Source organism: Hevea brasiliensis, chromosome 16 (genome assembly GCF_030052815.1).
Source record: "Hevea brasiliensis isolate MT/VB/25A 57/8 chromosome 16, ASM3005281v1, whole genome shotgun sequence".
Lineage (NCBI taxonomy): Eukaryota > Viridiplantae > Streptophyta > Magnoliopsida > Malpighiales > Euphorbiaceae > Hevea > Hevea brasiliensis.
In genome coordinates this window covers 38,334,303-38,350,770 of record NC_079508.1, presented here as the reverse complement: position 1 = coordinate 38,350,770, position 16,468 = coordinate 38,334,303, and positions in this window count along the sequence as shown.

Genomic DNA, 16,468 nt, shown 5'->3' with positions numbered 1-16,468 from the left:
TGAGTTTGGGGGAGAAGATAAAAGGGACATAAATAGAAAAAAAAAAGGGGGGGGGGGGGGGGGAAGAAGGAGGAAAAAAAAAACAAAAAGAAGAAGAAGTCCTAGGATAAGTATTGTGGAAGCATGCTTGGCACTATAAAAAAAAAACTAAAAGCCCCTCCTCTCCATACAAAATCAATAGAATAAACTTAGTATACTTTGTATTTTATGCATAAATGCTATCCTCATATTTGCATTCCCTAAAAACCTTTCATTGGCAACCAAGTCATTATCCCTTTAGCCCCATTACAACCCTTTTAAAGACCTTTTGATCTTTTAAAAAGTGTATGCTACATTAGTGGAGATAGAAAATTGAGATATGCCTATGGAGTTGGAATTGAGTCACTTTATCACAACTATTCGCAATAGAGGCAAATTTGGGAGAGTAAGTGTTTCTAAAGTCTATCATGATAAAACATGTTATTTGTGACTTATTAATGGCCTTGCATAGAGGAATAGTTAGTTGAAACACCATAAAGGGGTTGAGGTTCTAGCGGGTAACTATTGAGGTCCCTATGCCTTGGAAGTGGGAATTGGCATGAAGGTTGAAGAGTGTCTAATTATGTGCAAGTTAAGTTTTCTGTTATATTTCTAAGTACCCCAATGAGTTTTTATAAAGTTTTAATTTGCTTAAGGACAAGCAAAGGTTTGAGTTTGGGGGTATTTGATTGCATCAAATTATATAGATATTTAAGGTTAACATGCATTGCATTTTGTTATCATTTAGTATCCATTTATGTTTATTTTTATATGTCTTTATTATTATTTTAGAAAACATATTAATCCAACTCAATTCATTGATTTTTATATTTTATCAGGTGTTTTTATGTGGTTCTAGAATCAAAAACGAGTTTGGAAGAGATTTGGAGGTCAAAACGTGAAGAATACAGTGCCAAAAACATTACACGGGCCATGAAACTTGCCCCGTGTAACTTCCTGGATCCCATGTAACTCTTTGGACTGAAGAAAACGTGAAAAATGAAGTGGCAGAAATTTACACGGGGCGTGTATCACTACACGGCTAGTGTAAAGTCCCCTGACAGCAATTCTAATGTGACTTTTCTTCGCTCCAACTCGACCCGGATGGACTCCTAATGCTTCTAGGACTCTGAAATTAGGGTTTTTACACCAGATATAAATAAAACAAGTCAGGAATTGAGGGGGAGGAGAGAATTTACATCCAAAAAGGAGAATTAACATTCAAGAGCCGATTTACATTCAAGGAGGCACATCAACCTCAAGGGAGGCAAGGGAGAAACAAGATCTGCAAGATTGCTAGAAGAGATTTTCAGCTGAAGTTCCAAAAGTCCAAGGCTGCAACTCTCTTTCTGGGTTTTTTCTATCTATTTTCTTCTCATGTTTTCTCTTTATCTTTTTATAAACTTGATTGTAAAACTCATAATGGGTGAGTAGGTTCTTTATTCTAGGGTTAGGGTGTAGCACTCTCAATTTTATTATGGATCTGGTTTGATTTTATTTAATACATTGGGTATTTTATTCTTTGATTCAATCTCTTGTGATCTTAATGCATGCTATGTGTTGGTACCCACTTAGTATTGATTACAGATATTAATTGAATGACTGAAAGGTGAAGGTTAATATTAGAAAATCAAGATTTTGAACCTAGAAAATTTGACCTAGAGATAGGCTGATGACCTTTGTGAGGTTCCAAAATTAATCAAAGATCTTAAAGAGTTTTAATTAATTTAATTACCACGAAAGCAAGGTTTATATTAATTAAAATACACCTTGAGTGCCTTGAGAGAGGACTTAAGATAACTTAGGATTAATTTCTATCAAAGTGATAATCTCCCATTTATTGAATGAATCAGATTGATTCTATAATTGATTAAAGTGTGAACCCCTAGCTCTAGAATGCCTTTATCCATTAGTATTTTATTTTAGTTAATTATTTAGATTTTATTTCTTTCAATTTAGATATAATTATTATTTATCTACAATTCGATCGTCTAGATAATTAAAATCATTATAGTTTGGTACTCAACACGGTCCTCGTGGGAACGATACTCTACTCATCACTTTATTACTTGTTAGCGATCCGTGCAATTGCGGGGTTGTAAAACCAGCAAACACATTTCTGCTTAGTGGTGCAATAATATAATAAGAAATAATGTATACAAATAAAGAAAGAATCAAGCATTCTAAATATTCAAGTATCAATTTGATTTAAAATGACATTTCTAGTATTAACTATCTTATATGCTAATTCGTTCCTCTTTGGAAGTACTGAGTTTGTAGTCTTACAGTAATAATATTCAATATACATTTTATTCTAGGAGTATTGTATTGAGGTCTCTCTATGATTCTGTAAATTGTATTTTTGTTATGTTTTTATTGCTAATCTCTTTTTCACATTTTATTTAATACTTTCTAATGTTTTTAATTGTTAATATGCCTAAATAATTTCAATAATTTACACTGCCCAGGTAACCTATGACAGGCTGACTAAACTGGATAACGGGTCGTTGGCACTGGACATCGCGGTACCTCGGGCCGTCATACCATGGGACGCGAAACATCAACCACGTATGCAGTCAATATGGCTAAAAAGCCATGATAACACATAATCGGGCATAAAAGCCATGAGTGCGGGCATAAAGCCATGAGTGCGGGCATAAAGCCTTTCGCAGTACTACTAAAATAATACTCTATTAGTATGCCAATCTATCCAATCTGACACACATGTCTAAGCGATACATTGGCACATAGTACCATTAAGTGTTCACAAATTTCATTATTTCATTATAGGTTCTAATTATAATTTCTAGCATTTTAATCTTTTTCATAATAGAAACATAAATCTCTAAGTCTAATATCTACATAATTTATGCATTCATCTTAATTTATATATTCATTATGTTATCTATAATGATCACAATTCAAAACAATGGTTCTCATGTACCATTATACTCAAAATATTTTTCCCTTCTACAATAATGAGAACTCATGTCTCATTCATATATTAATATGGTTCATTTATTCATTACACTATTTATATAATTTATCATTTGAAATTCAAGAAATGTTTTTGCTTACTAAGTATTTATGATTACTCTTAATTTCACTCATATACCATTAAGTGTCAATAGGTTTTATTTTATTTCCTAGTGGGAATACAATGTCTAAATTCATTTTTATCTAATGCATATGTTCATAAATTTCATTTGTATAGTTCATTTACAATTTCATCTCTAATCTATCACACCAATTCACATGTACCTAGGGTCAAGCAAATTTTCACTTTTATTCAATAAAAAGGGAAAGTCCCCAAATATTATTTACACATCATTTGTACCTTTAATATTTCATTTATAGTAATTTACAATTCACATTTCAAATTATATCAACTATTTCTCCTAAGTTCTATTTGTGATGAGCCTACAAATCCCATCAAACTAATCACATGATTTAAACAAACCTTAAATCATTTAAGTGAGGTATTATTAGCAATTTAAGTTTTGGTTATTTGCATTAATTTCATTGAGGTTACTATTCACTTAACTATTCCTACACAAAAGTTGACTTTTTAATACATAATAGATTTGTTGAACCTAAGTTCACCAAGATACCACATTTTGCATTTTATTTTTGTAGGCATTGATTTCCAATACCATTTTAAAGCTTATTTTATGTTATTCAAAATTTTCAGATTTCATACCTTAAGTTTACTATTCTATTGGTCATTGTTACAGTGGAAATTTGACAAAATTCTCTTCATCAAAGTTGTTCCTTTATGTGTCTTCTTTAATTTCCTTTTTGAATCACTCCATTTGGAGTTTTGTAGCTCAAGTTATGGTCAATTTACCATAACTGGCCAGATTGGTCCTTATCTAGATTTTCTGCGCAAATTTGATTCTGCTAGATTTAGTGTCCTAACTTGGAGTAGCAATTTGAATTGGCTAAGTTCAGAATTTGAGTTTGTGTTCTTCATGAATGTTGTTCTAAATTATCTAATCTTTCCATTGATATAAAATTTAGGTCAATTGGATATTTCTACACTGAGTTATGGCCAAATGAATAAACACTGTTTATTTAGTCACTTTTATCAGGTCCAGAATTGGTTACCCAGATTTGGCCAATTTTTAGGGTATCCTAAGTTTATTTTCTAGGCAAGGTTTCTTCATCAAAGTTGTGCCATTATGTGTCTAGTTTCATTTCCAATTGGCCTTGCACCAATTGAACCTATACCACTCAAGTTACAGCTACCCAGACTTGCTAGACTCACATCCAGCCTTGCAGGTCACCTAAGGCAACATACCTAACCTTAATTCCATTGGCATAAATCACTTCAATTCCTCATCAAATATAGCCAAATGGTCACTAATTGACTATTAGGACTTCCATTCACCAACACATGAGCAAAACCCAAATTTTGCCCCAAACCCTAACTCTAAAATTTCAATTCATGGCATACACACACCAAACTCATACCAATCACTTTATCCATCATCTATACTCATCAATAACATAAATAACCACTTAATTTCAGTAAAAACCAATAATTCTCAAACTTTCTCATGGCTGCCAACATTTAGAGGTTCCATTTACTCATGGTTTTCTTTTGATTTCATACAATTTCTACTTGATTTAGCATGCTTACAAAGATTAAAGAAGGAAGAGAACTTGTTTTATGCACTAACCTTGTGTGAACAGAATTTTTCCAAGCTTAAACTTCATTTTCTCTTCAATTCTTGGCAGCCAAACACTTCCCTAAGAGGTGTAAACAAGTTTTAATAAAGGGAGTCTAGGGTTTAGTGGTGGGAGACTAGGGTTTTAGAGCTTGAATTGTGTAAAAATGGAGGAAAGAAAATGGGTGAGGGAGAGAGAGAATTATGGATGACTGGCTATTGGAAGAAGACCACATTTTCTAATTTTTTTTTCTTTAATTTTTGTCTCTTTTTGTAACACCCTCCCTGTAGCAACTCCGAACATTCTACTGTTCCGGTGACCAGTGTCGGTCCGGACAGCTAGAACGTCCGAAAAAAATAAATAAATAAATATATATATTTAAACTAAAGTGAGGAACCATAATTAACTCAAATATTAATAAGAAAAATTTAGCAAAAATTTTAGAAATAAAATACAATCAAGTTAAATGAGCCAGTGCCCTAGCGATGGGCAACCTAGTGAGAAGTTGCAGTTCTCGCAACTAGGAGCCCTAGACTCGGGGGAAAAATTATAAAATAATTTTGGGACTCCAGAGAAGGGTTATTGAGGTTCTTATGGCATTAGAATGCCAAGAAAATACTTAGAAAAATTTTTCAATCGGTACAGACAATTTTGGCCCGTTAAGCCAAATAGAGGGCATTTTGGTCATTTCGTCTTCAAAGATGATTTTTGACCAACTTGTCCAGTTAAATAAATAATTTATATAACATAAAATATGATTAAATGTTGTTAAAATTTTAATTGAAATTAATTAGATAAGAAATGGAAAGAAAATGAGATTTATTACCTCATGCTTATGTAAGCATGAGGTAATTAAAAAGTGATGGCCAATCAAATTAAAAGAAGACATTTATAATACATAAATTGGGCAGAAAAAGAGACAATTCTAGAAAAAAATTCTGCAGCTACTCATCTTCCCAAAAGAGACGCCCCACACTCCTCATTTCCCTCTTCCATTTTCATACTTGCAAAGCTTGAATTCCTTAGTCTTTTCTCAATAAAACCCTAACCTAGCAACATAAAAATTTGTTCTTAAATCCTAGTGAAGCTTTTGGGAGTAAAAAGAATTAAAAAGAAAGAGTTCTTGCAAGCTTTGGATTAGCTCCCTAAGAGGTTAGTGACCTAAACCTTGAATTTCACTTTAATTTCATGTTTAAGAACTATAAATATGTGTAAATGGCAAAGAAATTTGATGAAACACCATTGGTATGCTAACTCTAAATTTTGGCAGCCATGGTTACGGTAATATGGTGATGATTTTTAGGGAGTTAACATGTTAGTATGGCTGCCCTTAATGAGTATCTCATAAGGGAATTGATAAATGCAATGATAATGCATGGTTTTGAAATGTTGAGTTAGGGTTTGGGTTGAGGAATGAGACTTTGATCATGTGGTGATGGAAGTAGGCTTTAATGGTCAATTAGTGACCATTTGGCTTGGTTTGAATAAAAAATGAAGTGAATTGGGTTGTGGGAATTGAGATTAGTGTGGCTGCCCTAGGTGACCTGCAGAATTGGACATGAGTCCAGCAGGTTTGGGCAGCGATAACTTAAAATATAGAGGTCCAATTGGTGCAAGGCCAATTGGAAATGAAACTAGACACATAATGGCACAACTTTGGTGAAGAAACCATGCCCAGAAAACCAAACCAACTTGACCAAAAGTTTTCCCTAATCCGGGTGACCTGCAATCTGCCTGGGCAAAATGACCAAATGAACAGTGTTTGGTCATTTGGCCATAACTCAATGTAGAAAGGTCCAATTGACCTGAAATTTTACCAGCAACAAGGTGACATATAGACCAACAACTTTCATGAAGAAACCTACCCAAATTATGACCATAACCTAGTCAAATTGCCAACCAAACTTGAGTTACCAAATCTGGCAGAAACAGATTTGCCCAAAATTTTGGAATCTATCCAATCCGGCCAGTTATGGTTTTTAGGCCATAACTTGAGCTACAAAACTCCAAATGGAGTGATTCAAAAAAGTAAATTCAACTAGACAAAATGAGGAACAACTTTCATGTTGAGCATTTTTCCAAATTCCTACTGCAAAAATGACTAATGGAACAGTAAACCCAAAGCTTGAAAACTGAAAATTTTGTCCAATTCACATTAAACTTAGAGATGGTACTGGCAACCAATACCAACAAGTTTAAAATGTAAAATGTGGTATGTTGATGATATTTAAACTAATTTACCTATTGTCAATGTAAAAGTCAACATTTTGGTTGACCAATGAAATGTATAGTAATCATAAAAATTCAATTTCAAAGAATTACATAAATGAAAGTGTTAAATGCCCTAGTAGACCTAATGTGATTGGTTTGGATAGGTTGGCATGCCAATAGGGTTCTGTTAGCAGTACTGCATATGGCTTCATGCCATTCTGTATTTCATGGCTTCCCATGTCATTCTGTGACATAATAGCCTTTGGCTATGATATTGAGTTGTTATACTCGGGTTTAATCCCCGATAATTATCACAGCTTATTAGTCGCTCTGCACACCGAGGCACAATGTGACCGATGGTGTGATGGTCCGAGGTACTTAGTACCCAGTACCAGTTTACCCATTTATCCAGTCCAGTCAACTAGTATAGGTTACTCGGACAGTATTAATAAATCTTACCAAACTTCAATTGAATAATATTGCAATAAACATTTGAGACTTAGTTCACCCAAAAAAAATGTAAACATACATTCTGTACGCATGTTTTTATTTTATTTTATTTTATTTTATATTGTCACCACTAAGCAGAATTGCTTAGCGACGCTTTGCCGCAAGCAGTACTGGAGACATAGCTGGGGAGTCCAGCAGGCCTCATACAGGGTGAGCCTTCATATCTGCACTCAGAGTTCAGAGTCACCTCACATTGCAGTGCATTTGGTAGGACATTAGGCCATTTTGATATTTTGATATTTTGTATTTTGTAACCTTCTGTAATGTATATTATAAATTCATGTAATTATGCTTTTGATGTAAGTATCTATGGAATATGTTCAGTAATAAATTGGCCATTTTTCATTGAGTTGATTGTGTTTTGAATTGAATTGAAATTTTGAGATATTGAAGTGAATTGAGAAATTGTTGAGAATATATTGGAGGTTGATTGAGAATAATGTGATGATATTATTGGAAATGTTTTTAACAGGTTCAGAAGAACTGTTTTTCCAATTTATAGCCGGCACTCTGCCGAATTTTCTATAAAATTTGCGGAAAAATTTAGATTTATCAAAAATTATAAATAAATGAATTAAAAAGGATTAATTGAAATTGAAACATGAATTGGTGTTCTGACACACTGAGTGGCATAACTTGCTCGGCTACACTGTAGACGGGTAAGGGGTGTCACATTTAGTGGTATCAGAGTATCGGTTTAGGCGTTTCTGGGTCTAGATAGAGTACATACCATTGCATTGCATTTGTAAGCGTTGAGGTGACACTGATGCAGATATGTTTGTTTTCTTATTTTGAATAGGATATGGATCCTGCTTCGCAAAGAACAGTTGATGAAGAGGTGGAGAGTCATGCTCCACTAAGGGCTGAGTCAAAGGGGAGAATCGCTCCACCAAAGAATGAGAGGCACTGCTCAACCTCAGTTTGCTCTATTCCAGCAAATGACCGAATTCTATCGGCAAATGATGGGAGCAATTCCACCACCACAACCACAGCCATAACCTCCACCAGCCCCACAGAAGTCCCATTTGGAGAAATTGTGAAAACATGGGGCTGTAGACTTCTTTGGAAAGAGGGAGGATGATCCCATGGCTGCAGAAAATTGGTTGGACAGAACCATCAGAGTACTGAAACAGCTAAACTGCACCCCCGAGCAGAACCTGGTGGGTGCTGTGTCCCTACTTCAGGATGATGCATATCAGTGGTGGGACACAGTAACCAGTGAGGTGCAACCTGAACGGATCACTTGGGAATTCTTCCTCACAGAGTTCAGGAAGAAATATATTAGTAAAGTGTATTTAGAAGAGCAAAGAAGGGAATTCATCAGTTTGAGACAGAGACAGTTGTCAGTGGCTGAGTATGAGCGTGAGTTTGTTAGACTGAGCCGGTGTGGGAGGGAGATAGTCCCTACCGAGGCAGAGAGGTGCAAACGGTTTGAGGAAGGGCTCAATGACAACATCAAAGTCATGATCACAGCACTGGAGATCACGAATTCTTCTAAACTGGTGGATGCTGCATCAAAAGTGGAAAGGGTTAGAATCAATGAACAAAATAGAAGGGAAAGACAACAGAAGAGAGGTCCGGGTCAGTCCAGTGCATTCTCTGCTCCCAGCAAGAAGAGTACGGGTCCTCCTGCTCAGAGTTCAGGACCACCACAGTGGTCGTGGTCGCCTCAGGGCCTGACCACGCTTTACACCTAGGAGAGGCCACCCACACCATTAATGGGCAGCTCCAGGGGACGGTGTTTAGGGACCACCGCATCTGATCTTCTCGCTCACAAGACTATCGAAGTGGCATAAAGGGGAGTGTTGGCGAGTGACCGGTGCATGCTTACGGTGTGGATCGACAGAACACCAGATCAAGAATTGTCCGAAAAGGACTACTACTGTTGCTCCAACACAAACTGACAGACCTACTCCTGCACCACAAAGAGGTAGGAAGCCTGGTAAACCTGAGGCAGCTGGTCCATCACTGAGGCCTACATCCGAGTCAACTGAGAGGCCAGACACTAGAATACCAGCCAGGGCTTATGCCATCAGAGCTCAAGAGGAGCAAGATGCCCCGGATGTCATCAGGGGTACGTTTTCCCTCTACAACACTTCTGTACATGCATTGGTGGATCCAGGATCCACTCATTCCTACATTTGCATCAAACTACCCATAGAGAGGGGAGTTCCAGTAGAGGAGAGTGATCAAGACATTCTGGTCACAAATCCACTAGGCCACAGTGTGATAGTGAATAAGGTGTATAAAGGTTGCCCGTTGAGGATTCAGGGGTATGAATTCTCAGCAGACCTAATTGAATTGCCCTTTCACGAGTTTGACGTGATTTTGGGAATGGACTGGTTGTCACGTCATCAGGCAATAGTTTATTGTAAATTGAAGAGAATTTCTCTGAAAACTTCTAAGGGTAATGAGATCACTGTTGTGGGTGAAAGGACAGATTTCCTGTCCAATGTTATCTCAGCTACAGTTGCAAGAAGAATGATGAGAAAAGGCTGTGAAGTTTACCTAGCACACGTGGTTGATACTAGGCAAGCTAAGCCAAACCTGAATGATATACCCATAGTAAGAGATTTTCCAGATGTATTTCATGAAGAGTTGCTTGGTTTACCACCAGAAAGGGAAGTCGAGTTTGCTATTGAGGTAATGCCGGGTACAGCACCCATTTCCATTGTTCCTTATAGGATGGCACCCACTGAATTGAGGGAGTTGAAAACTCAATTGCAAGAGTTGCTTGATAAGGGGTTCTTACGCCCTAGTGTGTCACCATGGGGAGCTCCGGTGCTGTTTGTGAAGAAAAAGGATGGAACTTTGAGATTTTCTATTGATTACCGGCAGTTGAATAAAGTAATTGTGAAGAATAAATATCCATTGCCCAGAATTGACGATCTGTTTGATCAGTTGAAGGGAGCCGGTGTATTTTCAAAAATTGACCTCAGATCAGGGTATCATCAGTTGAGGGTAAAGGATGCAGATGTGTCAAAAACTGCATTCAGAACCCGGTATGGGCACTATGAATTTCTAGTGATGCCGTTTGGGTTAACAATTGCACCAGTAGCATTTATGGACCTTATGAATCGTATCTTCCATCCATACTTAGATCGGTTTGTAGTGGTATTTATTGATGATATTCTGGTGTATTCCAAGACCAAGGAAGAGCATGATGAACATTTGAGGATTGTTCTGCAAACCCTGCTGTCGCAAAGGGATTTTGCGGTCGCCTGGACGATCACTCACCGAAGTGGGAAAAATGAGGAGTCGCCACCTTAGTTTTGAGGGAAACTAAAGAAAACCATTTGGGAAAATAAATTAAAAATGAAACCACTTCAAAACAGAGATTCTAGGTTCGGGGTCCGTAAACGGGTGGGGAAGGTGTTAGGCACCCCACCTCGTCCCTTAATAAGGGTAAGTAGATTTAATTTTGCGTTCTTTATAAATTAGTTAAGAGGGCTCGGATGGAAATGTTAATCCTTTTTTCAAAAGGAAATTTTGATCTTTCACTAAATTCGGATCACTCAGATACACAAGTAAATGAAACCACTTTAGTGAATTGACGTTACGAATTTTTTAGTTCTGGGATTATTTTGCGTACGAGTCAAGATTTGGTGTGAGAATCGGATAAGAACTCTCCTCCAATCTCTTTTAAGTTATTTATTGAAATTTTGGAGGGAGATCGGATAAGAACCCTCCTCCGATCTCCTCTAAACGTTTATTAAAACTTTTGAGTTGAGACCGGATAAGAACTCTCCTCCGATCTCTTTTTAACGTTTATTAAAATTTTGAGGGGAGATCGGATAAGAACTCTCCTCCGATCTCCTCTAGACATTTATCAAAATTTTTGAGTTGAGACCGGATAAGAACTCTCCTCCGATCTCTTTTTAACGTTTATTAAAATTTTGAGGGGAGATCGGATAAGAACTCTCCTCCGATCTCTTTTAGATTAACAGGAGCCTGAAAGGGACTTTTCCGATCTCTCGGATTTTAATTTCGGCTATATGACATAAGAGCCTAAAGCTAAGGATTCTGGCATTCAAAGATGCTGAGGATAAGGCTTCTCGATACCTTTTGGCTAGATAGGGAAAACTAGACTTAATTTACCGACCTTCTATGTATTCATTTTACCAATATCTATTAATGACCGATATATTCTGTTTTGTTTATTTTGGTTTTATTCCACTTTATGACCTCTTTGTCGAATTGCTGTTTACGTCAGCCTAATAGTTTGGCTATCTTCCTGACGCGTTATTCAGGTTTTCTCTTTTAAAAGAGACCCCTAAGTTGCAGTTACCTACGTCTTGCCTGACCATTTACACGCTACTAGGAGCCAGAAAAACTTGCATTCAGAAATGACGAAGATTAATAAAACGACGGACTAATCAATAAAGAGATAACTCGAGAGTAACATTCTTTTGGGTCCTTTTGCACAAAATGAACTTGGAGAAAATCACATACGCAAGAAGAACAAAGAAAGTGCGAAAAGTAAATGTAAACATTTAGTAAAACAAAGAATATGAGCTCTTACCGTGAGGAGCCAAATCTCATCAAATAGCTACGGGGTGGCAAATAGAGATAAGACAGTGAACTGATTAGCCTGAGAGCTGATGTTCGTCGGGAAGTGAAGGGAGCTCAGCTAAAATATAATCAGATTAAGATAAAAGCCGAGTGGAATGAAGTTTAGCTTAGACAGTGGGAATGAAAACAGAGATGATAAAGGACTGAAAGTGAGGGTGTGACCAGATAATGAACAAACTGGAAATGTAGAGTTCCAGTATTCAGAATCCTTTTCAAAAAACACTTCAGAAAACTAGTTTCAAAAGTTTTTCCAATCGACACTTCAAAGTAGCGGAATAACAAACTAAATGAAGTTTTCAGAGTTCTTCCGCTATAATAACAGCCTCTTTTTTTGTCCGTCCCCCCTCTTGAATAGTTTTTCATGCTGGTATTTATAGGAATCGGGTGCTCCCCATGAAGGGTCAGGATTTATTTTGAGGGAGATGGAGGGTCAAGATTTCGAAGGACATGATCGGATGTCTAAGAATTAAAGAGAATCAAAATGAATGGCTGAGATCTCTCTTCAGAATATTTGTCCTTTTCTTCTTTCGATCTAACGGTCCCAAATCTTCTTGTCCGGAACGATCTGAGGGCTAAGAGCGAAAGGCGCTGGTATTGTCGTCTTCTCTCTTGATCTAAGGGTTCCGGATTTGTCCTTACAAGTGAGATCAACGGTGGGGATTGGGATATACAGGATCACATGACATACCTGGCGCTCGCCACAAGATTATGGCGATTCTTAGGCGTGCGGTGGAGATCTCGCCGCAACGCTTTAACTACCTCTACCGATTCGACAACGGTTATTTGCGATTTGTCTTATTCCTTTTGTCTTCCGATCCCTCTTCTTGACACGCTCCTATTCCGATCTCTCATGTTAATCTCCCGTCTTCCGATTTATTATTCCGATCTCTCCTTTTCTCTGGTCCGGTCTGGTCAAAGCATTAATTTCCCCTTGATTCTCGAGGCGTTAAGCCGTTCGCTTTCGACAATAAATGCTCATTTTCCCCTATATATACCCCTGTCGACAGAGACATTTCCTTCATCTGATTTTCCTTTCTTCCTTCTTACTTTTCCTGTTCTAGCTGCTCCGGTGGAAGTTCCGGCCATGATGGTGGTTGTTGATCCCTTTCCGATGAGCTTCTTTAACCACCGGCTGAAAATATACGATCCCGGTGATCGCATAACCCTAACTGACGATGGTGAGAGAACTGGATTTGACCGATCTGTATTGTGGACCTCGGTTGTACCGATCTCGAGTCGCTCAACTGAGTTCATTCGGCTTCTCATCACATTGAGTGTTCCGACAGCGGCTTTCCTCCACATTGGGTGTTCCGACAGCGCCTCGGTTCTGGTCGGTGACACCCCTTTGGATCAGTCACAATGTGACATTCCGATCCCTAGAGATCGCCCAAATGATGTATTTTGTTTTTAATGCAATCCGATCTCTAGAGATCACAGAAATGATGTAATCCAATTTTAGTGTAATCCGATCCCTAGAGATCGCCCAAATGATGTAATCCGATCTTTTGAAAATAAAGACTTTATTTTGTCGATTATCATCTTATTATTTTTGCATTGATTATTTTCCGATCTCTAATGTGATTATCCGATCTGGTTCTTTACCTGAATGACACTTAACTGATCCTTTATTCAAAATATTCAACTTATTATGCCGATCTCCAATTAAACGATCTCGGAACATTCGAATATTTGAGAGAAGTGTCAGAACAGCTGTCGAGTCCCACCAATCGATGCGTTGCCTAGAGCCTCGCGAGCATTAAATGCTCGGACTAGTATAAATAGGGGTGGGAGGGTTAGCCAGTTGTTCTCTTATTCCATTTTCAATCCTCGCTCACAACTTGAAGTTCTCGTTTTCTCAAGTTCTTCCGACGCCGATCAGACTCCGGTAAGGGCTTTGATCTTCTTTTTTAGTTTAAGTTCTTTATTTCTTTTGAAAATGAGCAGTGCCGAAGGTCAAAGAGCGGCGAGCCCTCCTTCCATTCAGTTCTCATGGTCGTCCGATGAAGAAGAGGTAGTTGGGCCAAGCACGCAACCTGAACCTCCTAGGGCTTCCGCCTGTGCCTGGGGCGGGTCATCCCATCAAGGCGCACTGCTTTAGGAGGGAGACTCTCCCTATAGATGAGCTTCCGTCGGTTCTTCGAGTATCCGATCTGCAATCGTTTAGCCAAGAATACAACATTCGGCCTGATTCGTACGAGCTAATCAAGTGCCACGGCGATCTTCGTGTCGATCACTCCTTTGAAGAGAATGACATGGTTATGGTGTACGAGGAACAGTTAAAGGCCGGTCTTCGGTTCCCTCTAGATGACTTCTATAAGGAGGTCCTAAAACTTCACCGAGCGTGCATTGCTCAAATTCACCCTAACTCGTGGCGGATCTTGGTAGCCTTCCGAGGTCTATGCCGAGCTAAGGGAATCAGACCTACGGCTAAGGTGTTCGCCGAACTGCACAGACTAACTCGCCGAAAGGATGACGAACATCGGTTCTTTCAGCGAAGCCACATTGCGGGCTCTTTTCCGACCGCCTCATCCCTTAAGAATTGGAAGAACCGTTTCTTCATTCTGAGGAGCAAAGATCCGAGCTGCTTTGAGGACTTCCCCCGTAGCTGGTGGTACCAGGGGCCTTTGCTTCCGAAGCATATTACCCTGAACCAAGAGGAAAGCTTAATAGTGATGGATCTGAAGAGTCTGGCTGCCACTCAAAATTATTCTTGTTTGGATGCGGATCGCCGAGTTGCACCATTGGACCATTCAATCGCCACCGGCCAAGACCGCGAACTTTCGCTCTCTGACCTCGGCATTGGTATTTTCTATATCTCAGCTCTCAAGACCTTAGCGATCTCACTGACCTTTTCTTTGTGCAGGTATGGCGGGGGGTGAGGGTTCTAGGAAGCGAAAGAAGGACAAAGAGATCTCCCGAAAAATAAAGGAGATGAAGCGTTTGGAAATGCTTGAACACACAGTCATGAACCTGGGGAAGTACAAGGGGACCCGCCTCAACCTTCGGATCTGCCGACCGCTGAAACTGTCCGATCTCCTCCTAGATTGGAAGAGCAGCCTCCAGCTCTTCCAGTTGTTCCAAGCACGGAAAGGGGTCCTTCTCAATCTTCTGGGAGGACCTCTTCTCGTGGTGCTCAAAAGCTAATCGAGTCCTGAAGAATAACCGGACTGTTCGGAGAACCCTGCTTTGCCCAAGTCTTGGGGTCTTTCATCTTCCTTCGGGAGGATCGGGACAGGCTATCCTCGAACAGCCTTGATGATATCTTGACTCAATCCATGAGCCTGAACGTGGAGTGCCTGGTGAATCAGACCATGGTTTGGGAAAAGGTTCAGCGTCTGGGTAAGGAGATCGGGAAGAAAAATCAGGAAATGGCTTCCCTCCGATCCCAACTCTCATCCGCTCAAGATTATATATCTCAAGTTGAGGGGCGGGAGAAGTTTTATGAGGACAGGGTGGCCGAACTGAATCTTGTTCTGGCTGAAAGGAATCGGGTTCTCGGAGAAGTCCAGGCGCTACAGGCCAACGAAGCTGCTCAGGTCGCCCAACTCATCGAAGAGCTTAAAGAGAAAGACGGGGAGCTTAAGGAGAAAGATGAAGAGATGGTGACGGAATAGCGGCCTATGTGAATGCTCACAAGGACCTCTTGGTCGAACTCCAGAAGCGTTACCCAGGGGAGGACTTCTCTTGGATGGCCGACCTGGCTCCTGAAGGCGACGGTGAGGACAGTGAGGAGGAAGCCAAGGGTGAGAGAGAGAGTGAGCAAAACGTAAATCAGGCTGGGGGTGACCCTCCAGCTGAATAGCTTGTACAAAAAATGAAATGAAATGGGCTGTCTCTTTTGTTCAATGAATGGATGTGATTGGAAAATCTCTGAATTGCCTAAGTATTTGATTGTATGAGCATAGCGAAACAAGAACTAAATGCAATTATTAATCTAAGTATAAGAGATCGGAAAGCACAATAAGCATGAGATCGGTGGGGAAGAAATGCTGAATGGGACTTGATTAAAATTGAAAATTTAACTTGAACACTTAAGATTGGAATCCTTATTAAACCGAACCAAAACCTTAACTCTTAAACTTTTTAAAGGACGATCGGCAATAAACCGGTAGGAAAAGATCTAGTGCCAGTTCATTTATCAGGAATATACTTGACGGGTCCTGAGTTTCGACAATGGGTTTGAGAGATCGATGAGCGATAGACTGGTAAAGCTTTGACTGATGAGAGAACTTAACAATTTGATTTAATTCTTTGCGGGGAGAGATCGGAATTGTGACAGCCTATCAAAGAGGGATCGAAAATGTGATTAGCTGTCCGAAGGAGACTTAGTACCGGGGATCGGTTTCAAAGTTTTATTGATTTTGGGGATCGGCCAAAATATGGTGTCGACAGCTGCCCCTCTTTACATAATTTCTATTAAAGGAAAAAAAAATTTTCGTGTAGGAATTATGTAAAGATTCAGACTCATATTTTGGACGATTAGGGG